The 7,500-nt window shown below is 32.6% G+C and overlaps 3 non-coding genes across 3 annotated transcripts; all 3 read right to left on the reverse strand.

Moving 5' to 3' along the window:
• Positions 1 to 2,341: 2,341 nt before the first annotated feature.
• Positions 2,342 to 2,460, reverse strand: LOC149788192 (5S ribosomal RNA). Its single transcript, XR_016424503.1, has one exon. It is a non-coding gene; the product is annotated as a 5S ribosomal RNA (ribosomal RNA).
• Positions 2,461 to 3,360: 900 nt separating this feature from the next.
• On the reverse strand, positions 3,361 to 3,479 carry LOC149788193 (5S ribosomal RNA). The gene has a single exon (XR_016424782.1). It is a non-coding gene; the product is annotated as a 5S ribosomal RNA (ribosomal RNA).
• Positions 3,480 to 7,128: 3,649 nt separating this feature from the next.
• Positions 7,129 to 7,247, reverse strand: LOC149788194 (5S ribosomal RNA). The gene has a single exon (XR_016424504.1). It is a non-coding gene; the product is annotated as a 5S ribosomal RNA (ribosomal RNA).
• Between the last annotated feature and the right edge of the window lie 253 nt (positions 7,248 to 7,500).

Here is a 7,500-nt window from a genome sequence, read left to right on the forward strand (position 1 = left end):
TTAGATGGCCTAAGTTCACATTATGGTGTTCTGGCAAAAGACTGCTTGGTTTTGTTAGGCAATGAGGGTAGTCTTGCTCAAGGGTACAATAGGGCAACCAGCTTGATAGAAATCTATCATGTTAACCATTGGACTGATGTACATTTTATCAGTGTAATTTAGAGTCTGTTTAAACCATTCCGAATCCCCCCATCTCTCTCTCTCTCTCACATATATATATATATATATATATATATATATATATATATATATATATATATATATATATATATATATATATATATATATATATATATGAAAGAAATAATATTTTCAATCTTTCTGCACTGTACTGATTTTCTGGTTGAATACTAAAAGTAAGTTTAAATATATATAAGGAGTTTGCAAATTTTATAAAAGTCAGCTTGCCTAGCAAGTAGTAGGTCAATATGATACAATGTAGAATTTAAGAAAATGTCATTATATGTATTGAAACGTTTGTTTCCTTTGTATCTGTTGATATCTAAAATCCACATCCCAATAATTAAAATTATCCAAGACTATATGTAAATAATACACGTATGTATGTATGTACACACACAAACGTATATATATATATATATATATATATATATATATATATATATATATATATATATATATATATATATATCACAAAAGACACACACATATCTTAAAACACCCTCAGCCACCCAGGATATATATATGATCCGTTTTTACGAGATAAACTTATTAATTCAGTATGGTATAATTATCGAGTAAGATCAGTAGAGTTTTTGCCCTTGTTTGCAATCGTTATAGGATAACGCGTTAAAAATAAAATTACACAGAAGTACAATTAATGTTAATAGCTGATAAAGTTATGCGAACTTTGTTGCATACTCTCTCTCTCTCTCTCTCTCTCTCTCTCTCTCTCGTGTGTCAGTATGATAAAGCAAGAAGAAAAAGGAAGAACAGTAAAGAACATATATAAAAAGGTTTATTGAAACAGCGTCTCATCATGGTGTGGGTACCACGATGCATAGGGATAAATAAAAAAGCGAGTATTCCATTACTTTTCACTTCATTTGATATGCATCCATATGACACAGAATGCTCTCGGTGAGTACAGGGAATCAGATAAACGTCACTGTGCGGGACTAGGTATAAAATATTTATTGTAGTTTTAATTGTAAATTTTTCGGGCATTTAAGTATAAATTAAATGATTTCAGTTCTAGTGAGAACAACATTTCGACTGTAAAACATAATTTGTTGTCTTGATGCGTTTTCAAGACTCTTGGGCTGATTAGTCACACATCTCTTCAACGTTTCCGATGTACAAATGTTTGTGTGCAGTATAATATTAGTAACTAAAGTGTATACTGATTCAAAGTTCTAATCCAAAAGAAGCAAAACTGGCCTCAGATACTCATATTTGTCACTCATCCATTTTCTGACCCAGATAAGGGGAGAATTCCATGTTGAAATTGACTTAAAATGCAGATTCAGGACATTATTGTTGTTGTTATTATTATTATTATTATTCCTCTTTCTGTCCTATCATTTGGTTAAAATAAGCGACACCGGCCTATAAGCTAACTTTAAAAATAGGGTCTTATGAGATTTGCAAAGGATCTCTTCTTGCAACTTGTAGAAGTTAACGTTGTGGAAATACAGAAAGTGGAAGCATGGAATATCTATCTAAACTTACTGTAATCAAAACAGAATTTTATAACCCAATTTATTTAGCCAATGGCCCATATTTACAGTATTCGCTACAGGATGCCAATTTTCCCACTGGCAGACTGAGGCCCTGCTGTAAAAGAAATCAATCAATCAATAAATTAATATAAAAAATTCTCACAATTCATACATTCCATATTTATCAATCAATTAGTGAATAAGAAATACCACAAATAAGTACCCAAAATGAAAGACATTGATCGCATATTTTGCAACTCTGCGCTAGAGACTACACCAGGAATATATGAGAAGAAACTTGAAGGAAGTATTTCGACGTGAAAGGAGGCAGCTTGTTGTGGTAGTAAAAGTAGAGGAAACTGGATAAATTGAACCGAATTTGTTAATAAGAAATACTGGTCATCTATGATCGCATATTCCAGTAGTAAGGATCGAAACCAAGAGCAGAGAAGTGCAAAGCAACATTTGCTATATTCAGGTCCTATACTTGATTTTTTTAGGATCCGAATTATTGAAGAAAGTTAAGGAAAAAGAGAAAATGAAAGTCGAGAAATTGCTCTATTTATTATTTATATTGAATAAAGTAAATTTAGTTACAATAAAAGAAAGAAAGAAAAACTTCAACTGTTTTTAGTTATAAAAGAAAAAAAAAAAATTAGAGTCTACAGCACCCGGTATTCCCAGGCGGTCACCCATCCAAGTACTAACCGGGCCCGACGTTGCTTAACTTCGGTGATCGGACGAGAACCGGTGCTTTCAACGTGGTATGGCCGTAGACACAAGTGTGTGTAAATTTAAGACTTATATTCGCTTCTCTCTTCACCGTTTCCGATGTACAGACGTTTACGTTTATGTGCCGTGTAAAATTAGTAATTAAAGTGTACTTATTAAAACTTATATAGATAAACTGCCTTCATACATTATTCAAATTTGTAATTCAGGCATTTTCGGACTCGGACATTAGTTGCTTAACCGGAGGTTTACACCTTCAAATGGACTTAAATAACAATGCATTTAAACGAAGATTCAGTTCATTTTTGTTGTTTTTGGGCATTATTATTATTATTATTATTTATCTTGTATCAACTAACTAATTCAATAGGTAAATAATCGACATCAGCCTATGAGCTACCTTTAAAGACGGACTCGAATCTGATTTGAAACGGATATCGTCTTGCAGCTCGGAAACGTTAAAGTTGTGGAAACACAGAAAGTGCAAGGAAGTGGAAGCAGGGAACATCCATCCAAACTTACTGTAATCAAAACAGAGATTTATACACCAATTTATTTTGTCAATGGCCCATATTCGAAGTATTCGCTAAGGGATGCCAAGTTTCACACTGATAGACTGGTGCCCTGCTAAAAACAGGTAAATAAATTAAAATAATTAAAAATAATACATTCCAAATATATCTATCAATTATTGAATAAGAAATACCACAGACAAGTATCCAAAATGAAAGACATCGATTGCATACGTTGCAATTATTCGCTATAGGCTGAATCCGGAATATCAGAAGAAATTTGGAGGATCTGGACGGCATACGAGGCGGCCCATTTCGATCCTGGAGGTAGAGGAAACTGAAAAATTTGCACCAGATTTGTGAACAAGAAATATTGGCCATATATGATCGCATATCCTCACAGTGAGGATGGAACCAAAAAAAAATTTAAAAAATGCCTACAGCACCCGGTATTCCCAGGCGGTCACCCATCCAAGTACTAACCGGGCCCGACGTTGCTTAACTTCGGTGATCGGACGAGGACCGGTGTTTTCAACGTGGTATGGCCGTAGACATTTGTATGTACAAATTTAAGACTAATATAGGTTGTCTCTTCGTCGTTACAAAGATATATTACACACGCACACACACACACACACACACACACACACACAGATATATATATATATATATATATATATATATATATATATATATATATATATATATATATATATATATATATATATATATATATATATATATATATATATATATATATATATATATATTAGAGACAGGGGAGAGCTCTGCTTACGACAATACATCCCTTCAGTTTCAATCTGTAAAGAAGCAAGAGCTTATTTGATCGCCGATGTCACTGACATGTAGGTTGCCATATTTGTGCAGTCATTTGAATAGTAATACAATGGCGAGTTCCGTGTCAAATTTCATCAAGGTTGTCGTTTTCTTTCGTCAGTCAGCTTCATTAACAACAAATGATGTTATACTCGGAATTATTTCTGAGAAAATAAATCGTATTTCTCTCGATTTCATGCAGGTATATCTCGATGAAAGGTCGGTCAAGTTTGCATGGCAGGCTAGTAAGCACAGGGGCTCGCATCGTTGCTCACAATTGAACTGACAGTCATACATTTTATACTATATGTACGACTGATAGTTTCATTGTAAGCAATGATACGAGCCCCCTGTGGCTAGTAAGCAGCCTATGCCGATACCGCATGGTGTCGGCGATTTCCAACGTTTTGATAAGCAAAACAAATATGTCCATACACCCCAATACTAATGTCCAAATATCAAAAATCGCTATTTTGGGACTATTATGAATTCATTCAAGGACATTCTAAATTACATCATCGCCACACGTCAAGATTGTTATTACATCAGCACATTCAAAATTGGACTTCATTCAGAAAACCACTGGCATTCATTTGGAACACTACCCTTTTGGACTTGTCATATAACTTTTCATGGACTATTTGTGATTTCATTTATAATGCTGAAAAGTATTTAAATTTTCACTTTGTATTCTTTATAAAAATAAATTAAGTCGGTTGGTTTAGATTGGCTAAGATAGCATTAAGGTGTTTTTGTTTATATGAGCCAATATCACATTATTCTTTTCTTGGTTTAGATGGGCTAAGTTCACATTATGGTACATTGGTTTAGATGGGCTAAGTTCACATTAAGGTGTTTGGCTAAGTTTCCATTAAGATATTTGGTTTAGATTGGCTAAGTTTGCATTAAAGTGTATTGGCTTATATTGGCAAATTTCACATAGGAATTTGATTTAGATGGCCTAAGTTCACATTATGGTGTTCTGGCAAAAGACTGCTTGGTTTTATTAGGCAATGAGGGTAGTCTTGCTCAAGGGTACAATAGGGCAACCAGCTTGATAGAAATCTATCATGTTAACCATTGGACTGATGTACATTTTATCAGTGTAATTTAGAGTCTGTTTAAACCATTCCGAATCCCCCCATCTCTCTCTCTCTCTCTCTCATATATATATATATATATATATATATATATATATATATATATATATATATATATATATATATATATATATATATATATATATGAAAGAAATAATATTTTCAATCTTTCTGCACTGTACTGATTTTCTGGTTGAATACTAAAAGTAAGTTTAAATATATATAAGGAGTTTGCAAATTTTATAAAAGTCAGCTTGCCTAGCAAGTAGTAGGTCAATATGATACAATGTAGAATTTAAGAAAATGTCATTATATGTATTGAAACGTTTGTTTCCTTTGTATCTGTTGATATCTAAAATCCATATCCCAATAATTAAAATTATCCAAGACTATATGTAAATAATACACATATGTATGTATGTATGTACACACACAAACGTATATATATATATATATATATATATATATATATATATATATATATATATATATATATATATATATATATATATATATATATATATATATATATATATATATATATATATATAAATATATATATATATATATATATATATATATCACAAAAGACACACACATATCTTAAAACACCCTCAGCCACCCAGGATATATATATGATCCGTTTTTACGAGATAAACTTATTAATTCAGTATGGTATAATTATCGAGTAAGATCAGTAGAGTTTTTGCCCTTGTTTGCAATCGTTATAGGATAACGCGTTAAAAATAAAATTACACAGAAGTACAATTAATGTTAATAGCTGATAAAGTTATGCGAACTTTGTTGCATACTCTCTCTCTCTCTCTCTCTCTCTCTCTCGTGTGTCAGTATGATAAAGCAAGAAGAAAAAGGAAGAACAGTAAAGAACATATATAAAAAGGTTTATTGAAACAGCGTCTCATCATGGTGTGGGCACCACGATGCATAGGGATAAATAAAAAAGCGAGTATTCCATTACTTTTCACTTCATTTGATATGCATCCATATGACACAGAATGCTCTCGGTGAGTACAGGGAATCAGATAAACGTCACTGTGCGGGACTAGGTATAAAACATTTATTGTAGTTTTAATTGTAAATTTTTCGGGCATTTAAGTAGAAATTAAATGATTTCAGTTCTAGTGAGAACAACATTTCGACTGTAAAACATAATTTGTTGTCTTGATGCGTTTTCAAGACTCTTGGGCTGATTAGTCACACATCTCTTCAACGTTTCCGATGTACAAATGTTTGTGTGCAGTATAATATTAGTAACTAAAGTGTATACTGATTCAAAGTTCTAATCCAAAAGAAGCAAAACTGGCCTCAGATACTCATATTTGTCACTCATCCATTTTCTGACCCAGATAAGGGGAGAATTCCATGTTGAAATTGACTTAAAATGCAGATTCAGGACATTATTGTTGTTGTTATTATTATTATTATTATTCCTCTTTCTGTCCTATCATTTGGTTAAAATAAGCGACACCGGCCTATAAGCTAACTTTAAAAATAGGGTCTTATGAGATTTGCAAAGGATCTCTTCTTGCAACTTGTAGAAGTTAACGTTGTGGAAATACAGAAAGTGGAAGCATGGAATATCTATCTAAACTTACTGTAATCAAAACAGAATTTTATAACCCAATTTATTTAGCCAATGGCCCATATTTACAGTATTCGCTACAGGATGCCAATTTTCCCACTGGCAGACTGAGGCCCTGCTGTAAAAGAAATCAATCAATCAATAAATTAATATAAAAAATTCTCACAATTCATACATTCCATATTTATCAATCAATTAGTGAATAAGAAATACCACAAATAAGTACCCAAAATGAAAGACATTGATCGCATATTTTGCAACTCTGCGCTAGAGACTACACCAGGAATATATGAGAAGAAACTTGAAGGAAGTATTTCGACGTGAAAGGAGGCAGCTTGTTGTGGTAGTAAAAGTAGAGGAAACTGGATAAATTGAACCGAATTTGTTAATAAGAAATACTGGTCATCTATGATCGCATATTCCAGTAGTAAGGATCGAAACCAAGAGCAGAGAAGTGCAAAGCAACATTTGCTATATTCAGGTCCTATACTTGATTTTTTTAGGATCCGAATTATTGAAGAAAGTTAAGGAAAAAGAGAAAATGAAAGTCGAGAAATTGCTCTATTTATTATTTATATTGAATAAAGTAAATTTAGTTACAATAAAAGAAAGAAAGAAAAACTTCAACTGTTTTTAGTTATAAAAGAAAAAAAAAAAATTAGAGTCTACAGCACCCGGTATTCCCAGGCGGTCACCCATCCAAGTACTAACCGGGCCCGACGTTGCTTAACTTCGGTGATCGGACGAGAACCGGTGCTTTCAACGTGGTATGGCCGTAGACACAAGTGTGTGTAAATTTAAGACTTATATTCGCTTCTCTCTTCACCGTTTCCGATGTACAGACGTTTACGTTTATGTGCCGTGTAAAATTAGTAATTAAAGTGTACTTATTAAAACTTATATAGATAAACTGCCTTCATACATTATTCAAATTTGTAATTCAGGCATTTTCGGACTCGGACATTAGTTGCTTAACCGGAGGTTTACACCTTCAAATGGACTTAAATAACAATGCATTTAAACGAAGATTCAGT

Source organism: Sinohyriopsis cumingii, chromosome 11 (assembly GCF_028554795.1).
Source record: "Sinohyriopsis cumingii isolate HCF-2022 chromosome 11, ASM2855479v2, whole genome shotgun sequence".
In the NCBI taxonomy this organism is placed as follows: Eukaryota; Metazoa; Mollusca; class Bivalvia; order Unionida; family Unionidae; genus Sinohyriopsis; species Sinohyriopsis cumingii.